The sequence below is a fragment of the Rhinopithecus bieti genome, unplaced genomic scaffold, assembly GCF_001698545.2.
Source record: "Rhinopithecus bieti isolate Rb0 unplaced genomic scaffold, ASM169854v2 scaffold_25530, whole genome shotgun sequence".
In the NCBI taxonomy this organism is placed as follows: domain Eukaryota; kingdom Metazoa; phylum Chordata; class Mammalia; order Primates; family Cercopithecidae; genus Rhinopithecus; species Rhinopithecus bieti.
The window spans coordinates 53,556-69,435 of record NW_016811646.1 but is presented as its reverse complement, the minus strand read 5'-3'; positions in this window follow the sequence as shown (position 1 = coordinate 69,435).

Here is a 15,880-nt window from a genome sequence, read left to right as displayed (position 1 = left end):
TCTTTTCTCATCTGCAAAATAAATTTGGAGAACAGTACTCACCCTGAATGAATATTGTAAAGATCAACATAGATAATGCACAGAAAGCTTAGCAGAGTGAGCATTTAATAAATGTTTGTTATGATTACTCACTGTCGCTCTCCCACACATGTTGAGTGCATTCTTAAGCATAGACAAACAAACAATAACCCAGTCTTTTCAGAAAAAAGAGTGCTGGACAAGAAACTATGGATCACATGAAAGCAGTGTATACTTGTTTTGAAAGAAATAGGGATTATTTTTCTTCTCCTAACATACAACAGATTGAATTACCTTATTCAACAATACATAAAGACAATAAACTGCCTGTGGTATTTTCCATTTTGAGGAGCATGTTCTACCTTTGAATAGTATCTGATTAATTTATGGAAAAGTGTTTTTATTCCCTTCATATGTATTTTTTATTTACAGTGATTCTATCTCATGCCAAACTAAAAAACATTAAATAGTCAACATTCCTGTCAGATAAGAGAATTCAATTGTAAGATTCATATTCTGGTTATGTTAGCAGTAATAAAACATTTTTCAGAGCCTGTTACTCGTGTTACACATAACCTTTTAAAGGCTATGCCCATTTTGTAGCAAGAAAAATTGGTAGCCGTTTGTGTTGTAACAATTGAGAAGGAAATTATTACAGCGCAATTGAGTCTTCCTTACTCAGTTTTGACTGAGACATAGCTATAGTTTCATCTTCTTCTCTGACTCTCTGCCAATTATAAAGTCAGTTTACATGAGAGATTTAGAAACAATTACAATCCATATGCTTTTCACTACAGAAGTTGGTAAAGGGCTTTGAGGGAGAGGGTAGTTGCTTTTTCCTAACAAATAGCTCCTCTATTCATTCCCTTTAACAGCAAGAACTGGTCAGTGGCTGCTCAAGGCATATTAAGTTAATGGCATTAGGATTATTAATTGACAGCACAATTCTACTCAGCATATTCCACCTGTCTTGTACAAATACCTGCTGGCAATGCAGAGTTTGAAAAGGTTGCTGGCAGCAGCTACCACGTGTGATTGAAAGAACAATCCCAAGTTGCTGTTCAGGGACAATGATTTGAAATGGGACCCAGTATAAAAGCTAAAGCAGTTTGAAGGTGGCAGACAATAGCAGTTTCATGTGTGTATAATTGTATAGCCAATAATCCCAGCACTCAACTTGTATGGAAGACAACAGGGAATGTCTTAGTTCACAACCTTTGCCTGATTTTTCAGCTGGTTAAGAAAATTGTCCAGCTACCTAGTTTAAAGGTACAACAGGTGGTAGAAAAAGGTTTACCTGTACCTTGCAAAATTAGCGTCACTAACAGTGATGATTTATTCAGCCTATAAATAACCTGTTTGTTTATTGTTTTTCACTGTGAGTTTCACATAATTTTCTGAATTTCTTTCAAGATATCTACAGATTTTCCAGTATTTAATTAAAAGAGCTTCACATTTCTACGGTGTACATACTACCAGGTGCCTGGGCATCAAGAGAGTTTGAAAGAGTCTAGTGGAACAAAAAATTATTTGATTCTTATGCCAAACCCTACAGTGCCTTGCCTCAGCAGAAGTAAATGGAGGTAAATACTACAACAAGCTGCTTTGACTTTCAAGGAGAGACCACTGTCAGCTTCTGTGGTTAAAGGTAAGGTGTTCTGAGGAAACACCGTCAGAACATCACAAAATAATGATGACAATGGACACTTGTTGATTTCTCACTAAGAGTTAAAAAGAATACACCTTAAGGCTCTGAGTTATCGAAACCTTATGGGATGTCCATGGTGAGAATACTTTTATTATCCTCATTTTACATATGAGGAAACTGAGGCTAGCAAGAAACAGAAAGAAAGACAAAGTTAATCTGGACTAGCATTGGTGCCTATACATTTAGTTATTTTTGACCTCAGTTTCTGTTATATTGGACTGCAAAACAGAACATGACTACTCATGGTTGCATTTTTGCTTGGCAGCAGAGATTACATAAACTATCTTCCACTTCCTATTTGTAGAAATTTGAGGACATTAAAATTAAGTCAGCTTAACTTATGAAGTTTGTTCAGTTCTGCCCATAGCATACTCAAGATTCTTAAGGGCATTTCTGTAGCTGCTTGATTATTTTTTGGTAGCATAAACAAGACAGTCTTTTTTAGCAATGTTTTTGGATAATGCCAAACAAATTGTGAGGACAGAGGGCATGGAGAATGTGTGAAATGATGGTTGTAGGCATTGGATAACAGACAGTGCGTGGCAGTGATCCCCGAGAAAAGGGAAACAAATAAGGTGAGCTCTGCAACTGCCCCAGCTTGCTCCCTAGAGAGAGTTTCCAGGTCATAGTGCAGGACTCAAAGAGAGTCCAGAAGCCTTCTCAAGCCGAAGAGAACGAGTTGTGAATTTGGGGAGATCAAGATGGCTGGAATTTTCAGGCACAGTCCTAGAGTGGAGAGCTTCAAGGATAGGAAGAGACTGAGAGAAAGAGAAAGTGGGGAGAGCTATTCTGGAGATGTACAGAGTGCTACCTTCAAGTCTTTTTTTTTTTTGGAGACGGAGTCTCGCTCTGTCACCCAGGCTGGAGTGCAGTGGCCAGATCTCAGCTCACTGCAAGCTCCGCCTCCCGGGTTCACGCCATTCTCCTGCCTCAGCCTCCCGAGTAGCTGGGACTACAGGCGCCGCCACCTCGCCCAGCTAGTTTTTTGTATTTTAGTAGAGACGGGGTTTCACCGTGTTAGCCAGGGTGGTCTACGATCTCCTGACCTCGTGATCCGCCCGTCTCGGCCTCCCAAAGTGCTGGGATTACAGGCTTGAGCCACCGCGCCCGGCCTCAAGTCTTTAGTTGAGTATTAATGCATGCAAGTGAGAAAACTCCCAAGAACAGGGAAAGGAGGAGGAAGAATAATTGCTGTAGCTTCTAATACTTGTGAGGACACATGTCATTGGTGTTAGAGCCCACCCAGATAATCTAGGAAAAACTCATCCTGTGATCCTTCACTTACATCCATATAGACCCTTTTAAAAAATGAGGTCACATTCGTAGGTCCTAGGGAATAAGCATAAACATTTTTTTTGGGGGGCACCATTCAACCAATTACAGCTGTGTATTGTATGATTCTATTTATATGAAAGTCTAGATAAAGCAGAACTATAATGATAGAAAGCTAACCTGTGGTTCCTGGGAACCAGGGAGTTGGGGGAAGAGATTGACTGCAAAGGGACATGGGGGACATTTTTAAGGTGGTAGAAATGTTCTGTATCTTGATTGTTTTGGTTGTTGCATGTCTGTTTATAGTTGTCAAACTCATCAAATTGTATGCCTAAGATTGGCGAATTTTATTTATATATATAAATAATATATACATGTATAAAAGATATATATATATATATATTCTACCTTAATAAGGCTGAACAATACAATGAAAATACAAACAAACAAAATACCCATCATTGTAAATACCATTCACAAGTCGATAGAAATTGATCTGAGAGTGCAACAAGTCAGGGGACCGACTCTGGGAAAGTCAGGAAAGCTTTTAGGAATCAGAAGTATTTGACCTACTGTTCAAAGAAAAGTAGGTGAAAAAGAAGTTGTAGTAGAACCTTTGGCAATAGACACATATCTCCCTGAGGGGACATTATTCATCTCTTCCCTTTTTATAAATTTTAAATTTTTGTAGGTACATAGTAGGTGTATCTATGTATGGGGTACATAAGATATTTTGATACAGGCATGCAATATGTAATAATCACATCAAGATAAACAAGGTAGTCATCCCCTCAAGCATTTATTCTTTGTGTTACAAAGAATTCAATTATACTCTTTTAGTTATTTTTTAACGTACAGTTAAATTATTTTGACTATAGCCACCCTGTTGTGCTATCAAGCACTAGGTCTTATTCATTCTAAAAGTTTGGTTTTGTACCCATGAACCATCCTCACCTTCCCCATCACCCCCTACTACCCTTCCCAGCCTGTGGTAACCATCTTTTTATTTTCTGTCTCCATGAGTTCAATTTTTTGATTTGTAGATCCCGCAAACAAATGAGAACATACGATGTTTGTCTTTCTGTGCCTGGCTTATTTCACTTAACATAATGACCTTTAGCTCCATCCACGTTGTGGCAAATAACGGGACCCCACTGTTTTTTATGGCTAAACAGTACTCCATTATGTGTAAGTACCACGCTTTTTTATCCATTCATGTGTTAAGGGACTTTTAAGTTGCTTCCAACTCTTGGATATTGTGAACAGTGTTGCAGCAAACACGAGAGTGCTCACACCTCTTAGATATATACTGATTTCCTTTCTTTTGGGTATATACCCAGCAGTGGGATTGCTGAATCATATAGAAGCTCAATTTTTAGTATTTTGAGGAACTTCCAAACTGTTCTCCATAGTGGTTGTATTAATTTACATTCCCACTAAATAGTGTATGAGCATTCCCTTCTCCACATCCTCTCCAGCATTTGTTAATGCCTTTCTTTTGGACAAAAGCTTCCCTTCCCTTCTGATGCTGTGTGATTGTGTGATTGATTGGCTTTGGCTAACTACTAGTGAAAGCTTCAGTACATTGTGTAATCTGCCATGCTCTTTTTTCTCCTAGTGCCTTCAACAAACAATAGCTCAGATAATGCCTGTTATATCCACCTGGGGCCCAGAGTAAGAATGAAGGTGATGCAGAGCTGTGCCCCTGGTCATCTCATGATGGCATATCTCATGAGTGAGAAATAAACCTTGATCAATTTCAAACCACTGAGATTTTTAGATTATTTGCTTCTGCATTTCAATTTATTATATCCTAATTGATCCATCATGTAAGAGTAATCTAGGAAGAATGCCAATGAAGGCAAAGAGGTTTGGAGATTAAGAAGTATTAAGTTTGATGTGCTTGGAGTGTAGAAGCATGGAGCATGGTGGCAGGGAAACAAACTGTGAGATTCGTTGAATGTCATTAAGTAATTGCAATGATTTCTTTTTCTTGACAATGGGGAGCCATTCAAAATTTTAATCAGAAAAATAAAATTAAAAAGAAAATGTTAACTAGTGATAGTGTTGAGAATGCCCACAACAGAAAAACAATGGTTGAGCAGTTCTCCATCCAGTAAGTTGAAAGATGGAAGTGTGTGTTTTTGTGGATCATTTTAGGGTTCACAAGAGTTAATACAAATGTATGAACTTTGTATTCTATAACTTTTCTATTTATATATATTTCATATACTTTATGTCTGCACATTTTTTTTTTCGTATTTATGTTCTCTTTATCTCTGTGTGTGATGGTGATAAAGTTGAGTTTTCAAGACCATTTATCTCATACCTCAGAATTGTAGCAAAATTTGTTGTCTCTCTCTCTCTGGTATTATCAATTATTAAAAACAATTCTAAAGCTTTATTACTGCCTAAAAAAGTCACTTGCTATCAATTTATAAGTCAAAAAGAATATGTAAGATACATATTGATATGGTTTGGCTTTGTCCCCACCCAAATCTCATCTTGAACTGTAGTTACCATAATCTCCATGTATCATGGGAGGGACCCAGTGGGAGGTAATTGAATCATGGGGGCAGTTACCTCTATGCTGTTCTAGTGATAGTGAGTGAGTTCTCATGAGATTTGATGGTTTTATAAGGGGCTTTTCCCCAACTTCGCTTTGCACTTCTCCTTGCTGCTGTCATGTGAAGAAGGACATGTTTGCTTCCCCTTCCACCATTATTGTATGTTTCCTGAGGCCTCTCCAGCCATGCGGAACTGAGAGTCAATTAAACCTCTTTCCTTTATAAATTACCCAGTCTTGGATATGTCTTTATTAACAGTATGAGAACAGACTAATACACCTATACTATGTTGTTATGTATATTTACAGTTTTTCTCTATATAGTTTATATATATAGTGTATGTGTATGCGTATATAGTGTCCATTTGCAGCCCCTTCCGAGGGACTTAGCACGGGATTATTTCTCATAGAGAGATTACTGCGCTTTAACTAAGACCTGGTTATCTTGCCTCTCTGAATATAGCTAATAAGGCCACAAATGTGCCCCTAGAACAAAGGCAGCAAATATGGTCCGGAGCCCAAGGAGCGGCTGGGCATGGCAACTGAGACTGACCTTGTTATTTCTTTGCAGGTCATTATTTTTCCTTTTTTTTTTTTTCTAAATTTTATTTTGTTGTGATTAGAACACTCAACTTGAGATCTACCTTCTTAACACATTTTTAATTATAAAGTAGAGCATTTTGTTGACTACAGATGCAGTGTTATGCAGCATATCTTTAGAATGTATTCATCTTGTTTAACTGATATTTTATGACAATTCATTAGTCGCTCCCCATTTCCTCCTTTCCTTCAGCCCCTAGTATCTTACTCTTTGATTCTATGTATTTGAGCATTTTAGATGTCTCATGTAAGTGGAATCATGCAGTATTTGTCTTTCTGTAACTGGCTTATTTTACTTAGCATTATGTTCTCAAGTTTCATTCATGTTGTCACATATGAGAATTTTCTTATATTTAAAGACTGAATAATATTACCTTGTGTATATTACCATATTTTCCTTACCCATTCATCTGTTGATGTACATTTAGGTTGTTTCTTCATGTTGGCTACTGTGAATAATGCTGCAATGAACATGGGAGTGCTAGTATCTCTTTGAAATCTTAATTTTAATTCTTTTGGCTAAATACCCAGAGAGAAACTGCAGGTTCATAGAGTAGTTCTATTTTTAATATTTTGAGGAATCTTCACCTCCATGTTCTCTTCCATGGCAGGGGCACTATTTGCATTCCCATTAGCAGTGTACAAAGGTCTCAATTTCTCCACATCTTTTTTTCCTTTTTTTTTGTAATAGCCCTCCTAATAGGTATGGAGTGATACCTCATCATGGTTTTGATTTACATTTCTCTGATGATTAGTGATGTTGAGCACTTTTTCCTATATGTGACCAATTTGTAAGTCTTCTTTGGAGAAATATCTGTCTGTTCAAGTCCTTAGCCTATTTTTAAATTGGGATGTTAGTTTTTTTACTATTCAGTTGTTGAATTTCCTAATATATTTTGGACATTAACCCTTTATTGGATATACGGTTTCCAAATATTTTCCCTCATTCTGTAAGTTTCCTTTTCATTTTGTGGATTGTTTCCTTTGTTGCCTACAGAAGATTTTAGTTCAATGTAGTCCCCCTTGTCTAATTTTGCTTTTGTTGCCTATGTTTTTTGGGGTCATAATCTAAAAAATCATTGACAAGACCAATATCATGAAGCTTTTCCTCTTTATGTTCTTCTAGGGGTTTTATAGTTTCAGATCTTATATTGAAATCTTTAATCCACTTCAAGTTGATTTTTGTATATGGTGTGAAATAAAGGTTCAATTTCATTTTCTGGCATGTGGACATCCAGTTTTCTAAACACCATTTGTTGAAGAGATTGTCCTTTCTCCATTGTGTATTCTCGGGACCCTTGTTGAAGATCAGTTAATTATATGTGTGTGAATTTATTTGTGGGCTCTCTATTCTGTTACTTGGGTCTTTATGTCTATTTTTATGCCAGTACCATATATATGGTGTGTGTATGTATATATATGGTGTGTGTGTGTGTATATATACGGTGTGTGTGTATATATATGGTGTGCATATATATATACACCAGGAGCTTTGTTCTTCTTTTTCAAGATTGTTTTGGCTATTAGAAGTCTTTTGTGATTTCATATTAATTTTAAGATTGTTTTTTCTATTTCTGTAAAAAATGTCTTTGGGATTTTGATAGGAATCACATTTACTCTGCACTCTGTAGATCATTTTTGGTAGTATGGATATTTTAATAACATTATGTCTTCTAATCCATGAACATGGGGTGTTTTTCCATTTGCTTACATCTTGTTTAATTTCTTTCATCAATGCTTTTCAGTATATAAGTCTTTGATCTCCTTGATGAAGTTTATTCCTCACTATTTTCTTGATGCTGTTGTAAATGGGATTGTTTTCCAACTATCCTTTTTATATATAGTTCATTGTTAGTTTATAGAAACACAACTGATTTTTGCATGTTGGTTTTGTATCCTGCAACTTTACTGAATTCATTTATTAGTTCTAACAGATTTTTGTTTTAATGAAGTCTTTCGGGTTTTCTATATATAATATAAGATCATGTTGCCTGCAAACAGGGTCAATTTTATTTCCTGCTTTCCAATTTTGATGTTTTTTATTTCTTTTTCTTGCTTAGTTGCTCTGGTTAAGACCTCTAGTACTATGTTAAATAAAAGTGGCAAGATCGGGCAGCCTTGCCTTGTGTCTCATCTTAGTGGAAAAGCTTTCAGTTTTTCACCCTTGAGTATGATATTAGCCGTCTCATATGTGACCTTTATTACGTTGAGGTATATTCCTTCCATTTCTAATTTGCTGAGAGTTTTTTTTACGAAAGAGTGTTGAATTTTGCCAAAAGCTTATTTTCCTTATCATTGAGATAATCATGTGACATTTATCCTTCAGTCTGTTAATTGATTTGTGTTTGTTGAGCTATTTTTGCATCTCAGGGATAAATTCCACTGGATCATTGTTTGATCCTTTTAATGTGCTATTAAATTCAGTTTGCTAGTATTTTGTTGAAGGCATTTTGTGTCTGTATTCATCAGGGACATTGGCCTGTAGTTTTCTGTTTTCATATCTTTATTTGGCTTTGGTATTGGGATAATGCTGGCCTCATAAAATGAGTGTGAAAATGTTTCTTCTTCTGTAATTTTTGGATGGGTTTGAAAAGGATTGGTGTTACTTCTTCTTTTAGTATTTGGTAGAATCCAGCAGTGAAGCCATCTGGTCCTGGGCTTTTCTTTTTGGGAGGTTTTCAGTTACCAGTTCAACCTCCATCCTAGTTGCTGGTCTGCTCAGATTTTCTTTCTTTGTAATTTAATCTTGGTAGGTTGTATGTATCTAGGATTAATCCATTTTCTCCCCAAAATTTTCATTTTTTATGTCTATTTGTTCATAGTAGTATTTAACAATTATTTTTATTTCTGTAGCATAGGGTATAATGTCTTCACCTTTATTTCTGATTTTATTTGAGTCTTTTTTTAAAGTCTAGCTAAGCGTCTGTCAATTTTGTTTATATTTTCACAAAAAAAAACCAACTTAGTTTTCTGATTTTTTCTTCTTAAAATTTTCCATTTTGTTTACTGTATTTTTTTTTTTTTTTTTTTTTTGAAACAGAGTCTTGCTCTTCTCCCAGGCTGAAGTGCAGTGGCATGATCTCAGCTCACTGCAACCTCCATCTCCTGGGTTCAAGCGATCCTCCCACCTCAGCCTTCCAAATAACTAGAATTGTAGGTGTGTGCTACCACGCCCAGCTAAATTTTTTTGTATTTTTAGTAGAGATGGAGTTTTACCATGTTGGTCTCAAACTCCTGACCTCAAGTGATCTGTCTGCCTCGGCCTCCCAAAGTGCTGGAATTGCAGGCATGAGCCACTGTGCCCAGCCCTCCACTATAATTTTTGCAATTTCTTTCCTTTTGCTAACTTTGGGGTTTGGGTTTTCTTTTTCCTAGTTCCTTGAGGTCTTTGTGAAACCTCGTAATTCAGCAAATGTTCTAGGGGTTTCTGTGGCTCAAGGTGGCCATGGCATCTATTTAGATTTCCATTTTACATATTCTAACTATGAAATAATTATTTAAATGAGTTTTCAACTTAAAAATAGAATACACGGGCTAGGCAGAATGGTTCACACCTGTAATCCCAGCACTTTGGGAGGCTGAGGCGGGAGGATAACTTGAGTCCAGGAGTTTGAGACCAGCCTGGCCAACATAGTGAGACCCTATCTCTAAAAAGAAAATTTCAAATTAGTTGGGTGTGGTGGCATGTGCCTGTGGCCTCAGATGCTTGGGAGACTGAGGTGGGAGATCACTTGAGCCCAGGAAGTTGAGACTGCAGTGAGCTGTGATCATGTCATTGCACTCCATCCTGGGTGACAGAGCAAGACCTCATCTCAAAAAAAAAAAAAAAAAGAATACAAAGAATACATAGTGATTAATGAAGATTGGATGATTACACTAATCAGTTCACAACCCAACTGAACATCTCTGGTCATCATGGTGACTTCAACAACTCTATATTTTTTTGAAAAAAGGAAATATACTATTATTTTTGTTTCATGTTGTAATAAAGGAATACCGAATGCTGGGTAACTTGTAAAGAAAAAAGGTTTATTTGGCTTGTGGTTCTGATGGTTGAAGAATTTGTGATTGGACATTTGCATCTGATGAGTGCCTCAGGCTGCTTCCACTTCTAGTGGAAGATGAAGGGGAGCTGTGTGTGTAGAGATCACATGGTGAGAGAGGAAACAAGAGGTGGGGAGGTGCCAGCTCTTTTTAACAACCAGCTCTTAAGGGAACTAATAGAGTGAGAACTCACTCCCAGGGAGCAAATTAATCTACTCAGGGGGATCTGTCCCCAGGACCCAAACACCTCCCATTAGGCCCACCTCCAACACTGAGGATCAAATTTCAACATGAAGTTTGGAGGAGACAGATACCCAAACCATAGTGACTATATAAACACATGAGTATAGAAAAGTCGTTATTATTTGTTTTCAAATAGTATCAAATGAACACAAGAGTACTTGCCACCAAGGTTAGGAAATAGAATGTTTAACATTTTTAATAGAACATTAGTATTTTTTTAAGATACAAGTATGCCCCCCTCCAGTCACATCTCCTTTCCTACGTGTCTTATCAGAGGATAATCACTATTCTAAGATTTGTGTAAATTATTCCTTGTAATTAAAAATAATTTAAACAACTTAACTCACATATGTATATGTCTATATATGTACATGTACGCATTTATGTACATATATTCATACTTAAACATATACATACTTCTACATGGGCATATATTTTCTCTTTCTTTCTTTCTTTCTTTTCTTTCTTTTCTTTCTCTTTCTTTCCTATACTTTAAGTTCTAGGGTACATGTACACAACGTGCAGGTTTGTCACATATGTATACATGTGCCATGTTGGTGTGCTGCACCCATTAACTCGTCATTTACATTAGGTATATCTCCTAATGCTATCCCTCCCCGCTTCCCCCACCCCATGACAGGCCCCAGTGTGTGATGTTCTCCACTCTGTGTCCAAGTGTTCTCATTGTTCAGTTCCCACCTGTGAATGAGAACATGCAGTGTTTGGTTTTCTGTCCTTGTGATAGTTTGTTCAGAATGATGGTTTCCAGTTTCATCCATGCCCCTATAAAGGACATGAATGCATCCTTTTTTATGGCTGCATAGTATTCCATGGTGTATATGTGTCACATTTTCTTAATCCAGTCNCTAGTTTATAGTCCCACCAACAGTGTAAAAGTGTTCCTATTTCTCCACATCCTCTCCAGCACCTGTTGTTTCCTGACTTTTTAATGATTGCCATTTTAACTGGTGTGAGATGGTATCTCATTGTGGTTTTGATTTGCATTTCTCTGATGGCCAGCGATGATCAGCATTTTTTTCATATGTCTGTTGGCTGCATAAATGTCTTCTTTTGATAAGTGTCTGTTCATATCCTTTGCCCACTTTTTGATGGGTTGTTTGATTTTCTCTTCTAAATTTGTTTAAGTTCTTTGTAGATTCTGGATATTAGCCCTTTGTCAGATGGGTAGATTGTAAAAATTTTCTCCCATTCTGTAGGTTGCCCGTTCACTCTGATGGTAGTTTCTTTTGCTGTACAGAAGCTCTTTAGTTTAATTAGATTCCATTTGTGCATATACAACTCTTTAGCATAGTGCAATGCTATTTTCCAGAATGCTTGTAGTATTTTTGGTTAGAGAAGACTGTGTTAGCCTTATTCTGTTTGTATAACTTTCAAATAATATTGCTCAGTGTTTGGCTTGTCTTTTCACTCTTTCTGAGGTATCTTTTAAATTTTGATTTTTGTTGCCATTGCTTTTAGTGGTTTAGTCATGAAGTCCCTTGCCCATGCCCATGTCCTGAATGGTATTGCCTAGGTTTTCTTCTAGGGTTTTTTGGCTTTAGGTCTAATATTTAAGTCTTTAATCCATCTTGAATTAATTTTGTATAAGGTATAAGGAAGGGATCCAGTTTCAGCTTTCTACATATGGCTAGCCAGTTTTCCCAGCACCATTTATTAAATAGGGAATCCTTTTCCCCTTTCTTGTTTTTGTCAGGTTTGTCAAAGATCAGATGTTTGTAGATGTGTGGTATTATTTCTGAGGCCTCTGTTCTGTTGCATTGGTCTGTATATCTGTTTTGGTACTAGTACCATGCTGGTTTGGATATATATATATTTGCATATATATTGTTAAATATTGTTCAGTTTACCGATTTTTGAATTCTTTAGGAATAGAAACAAGCTTCACATATTTTTCTATGACTTGCTTTTTTCCTTTACTTAATGTGATATTTTGAGATTCAATCATGTTTATGCTGAAAAAGCTCGTTTGTTTTCATTGTTGTTCTACTAGATGAATTATTATATATTTGTATATTATATTTCTAATGGAGATTTATATGTTTGCTTTCTTTATGAACTTTCTTGTGCCTGGCTTCTAGTGTTTATATACAAGTATTTCCCTTTTATTTGGTAGTGCAGTAGCCATGTCATAGGATAAGTGCATATACAACTCTTTAGTGTAGTGCAATGCTGTTTTCCAGAATGCTTGTAGTATTTTTACTCTCAACGTTATGGATCAGAGGTCACATTATTACATATATTCACTTATACTTGTTATTGACCAACTGTCTAATTTTTACCAGTCAAGTATGAAACATTATCTGATAGTGGTTTGTGCTGCTTCTTACATGCAGTGATATCATTTGCTTATTTTTGGTAAGGGGAGGCTGTGTTATTTGCTTTTTTCTTATTGATTCATTGAAGTCATTAATACTTGCCTTATTTTGTTTGCATAACTTTCAAATATTATTCAGTGCTTGGCTTGCCATTTTACTCTTTCTGTGGTAACTTTTAAAGATTTAAAGTTCTAAATTTTCATATAATAAAATTTATTAATATTTTCTGTGTGGATTAGGCTTTTGTTTCTTAATAAAACTTTCCCCACTCTAAAGTAAATATATATATATATCTATTCCCCTATTTTAATTATAACACAGTATAGTTTGTAGGGTCTTTTCATGTTAAATCTTAAATCCACATGGAATTAATTTTATATATTTTTCCCAACTGATTCAGCACTGTTTGCTCTTATAATCCATTATTTTCTCCCTGATCTGTAGGTCATAATTATTTTTTCATAAACCATATACATTTTACATAGGCTTGTTTCTGGCTCTTCTGATATATTGTATTCTATTGATTTGTTCAACCTTGTGTTGGAACCCACTCTCTTAACTGTAGATTTATAATATGCCTTGGTGGCTGGCAGAAGTGTATTGGCTAATTTGGGTCTTATCTCTTTCATATTGATTTTAGGATCAGGTTGGCAATTTTCAAGAAACAATCTATCAGGATTGGTCATAACTGCTATGAATTTATTTAGAGAGTACTGATAATTTTATGATATTGAGTCCCATCAAGGTCATGGTGTGTATATTTTTTCATCTGTCTACTGTCTTTTACAGAATTTTATATTTTCGTAAGGCCTTGAGTATTTTGTTAGAATTATTCCTAAGTACACCATGTTATTGTTGTTGGGATTAAAACCTAACACTAAAAGTTACCTTTTTAAAATGATTATTGCTGGAATATAAACATGCCAATAGTTTTGGTATGTTGGTCTTATATTAAGCAAACTAACTAAACTCTCTTATTGATTCTAATAATTTATCCTTAGATTTTTGAATTGTGTATGTAGACAGTTTCACAATCTGCAAATCATGATAGCTTTGTTTTTATACCTCTAATCCTTCTTCTTGTCTTACTGTCTAGACTTATTAAAGCTTCCAGTCTAATATTGAATATAATTACTGATATATAGAATCTTTACATTGTGTCCAGTCTTAAAGGAAATGCTTTTCACATTTAATAATTAATAATAATGTTTGCTGGGTTTTCTTGTTGTTGTTTTTGTTTTTTACTTGTCTGTCTCTTTGTAGATGTCTTTTAATGAGTTGTATCAATTTGCTAGTGCTGCTATAACAAAATACCAAAGGCTGGATAACTTAAACAACAGGAATTTGTTTTCATATTGTTGTGGAACCGAGATGTTCAAGATCAAGGTGTTGACAGGGTTAATTTTATTCTGTGGTCTCTCTCCTTGGCTTGTAGATGACCATCTTCCTGCTAGTATCCTCACAGTCTTTATTCTGCATGACTCTATGTCTTAATCTCTTCTTATAAAGACACCAGTCATATTGGATTAGAGCCTGTCCTAAAGATCACATTTTAGCTTAATTACTTCTTTAAATTATTTATTTCCAAATATGGTTACATTCTGAGGTCCTGGAGGTTGGGACTTCAACATACAAATTCAAGAAGGAATACAAGTCAACCTGTAACAAAGGTTAATAGCATATCAGCTGGGATTCTGAAGAGTATTGAATGAAAGAAAATTTATGTAGCCATAGACAGAGCTAGGGCAATGAATAGGGCATAATAAAGCACATAATAGGAAGCTGTTTATCTTTTCTAGACCTGCTGTTACTATACACAGTGCAGCTGGACTTGGAACAAGAGACTATCTAGTAGGAGCTGTAGTTATATAGCCTGAGCTGTAGCATTCATCAAGGAAGGGAGGAAGTATCCTGACCTTCTCATCTCTTCCCACCCTTGAATCTTGCTCAGATTGACTAAACTCAACATGTAGCTAAGGGTAAGGCACTTAAGTGATGCAGCCCTTAGGGGTTGGACTCCCAGACGCCAGATTAAGGTAGAGGTAGGCAGAGAATAGATCCGCAAGGCAAAAAGAAAATAAAGAACACCTCTCCAATTCCTAATATGCTGAGAGATTTTATTGCAAATGAATTTTCATTTTATTGAATACTTTTTAAAATATCTTTAAAAAATAACCATTTAGTACAGTGAATTACAAATAATTTAATATAGTGAATTACAAATAACTAGTTTCCTGTTTTCCTAGGACAAATCCAATGTGGTCATGAAAAATTACCTTTTATATTATTGCTGGTTTTGGTGTGCTGATATTTTACACAGAATTTTCCCATCTGTATTCGTGAGTGAGACTGGCCTTGTAATTTTCTTTCTTTCTTTCTTTTTTTTTTTTTTTTTTGAGACGGAGTCTCGCTCTGTCACCCAGGCTGGAGTGCAGTGGCCGGATCTCAGCTCACTGCAAGCTCTGCCTCCCGGGTTTATGCCATTCTCCTGCCTCAGCCTCCCGAGTAGCTGGGACTACAGGCGCCCGCCACCTTGCCTGGCTAGTTTTTTGTATTTTTTTAGTAGAGACGGGGTTTCACCGTGTTAGCCAGGATGGTCTCGATCTCCTGACCTCGTGATCCGCCCGTCTTTGAATTTGATGACAGGGTTAGGTTGGCCTCATAACATGATTTGGGGGATTTTATTTTTCTTTTTTAATTATCAGGAAGATTTCGTGTAAGCCTGGAATTATCTGTCTCTTGAATGATAAGATTGGAAGTAAAGCTATGTGGCCCTAGTAATTTTGTGTGTGTGAGAAATATTTTACCTAAAAATCAATTTTTTTAACACACTGTAGACATATTTCTTTTTAAGTGAATTTCAGTAAGTTGTATTTTTTTTTCAAAAAATTTATCCATTTCTGCCAAAGTTTATCCATTTCTGACAAAAGTCTTTCACTATGTTCTTTTATTTTCTGTTAATTTCTATAGCACATTTTATCATGTCCCCTTGTTCATTTCTAATACTGTTTACTTGTGCTTACCCTTTTTTTCTTCTCTTGATTAATATTTCAAAGTATGTCTCTTTTACTGGGCTTTTTAAAGATTTAATTT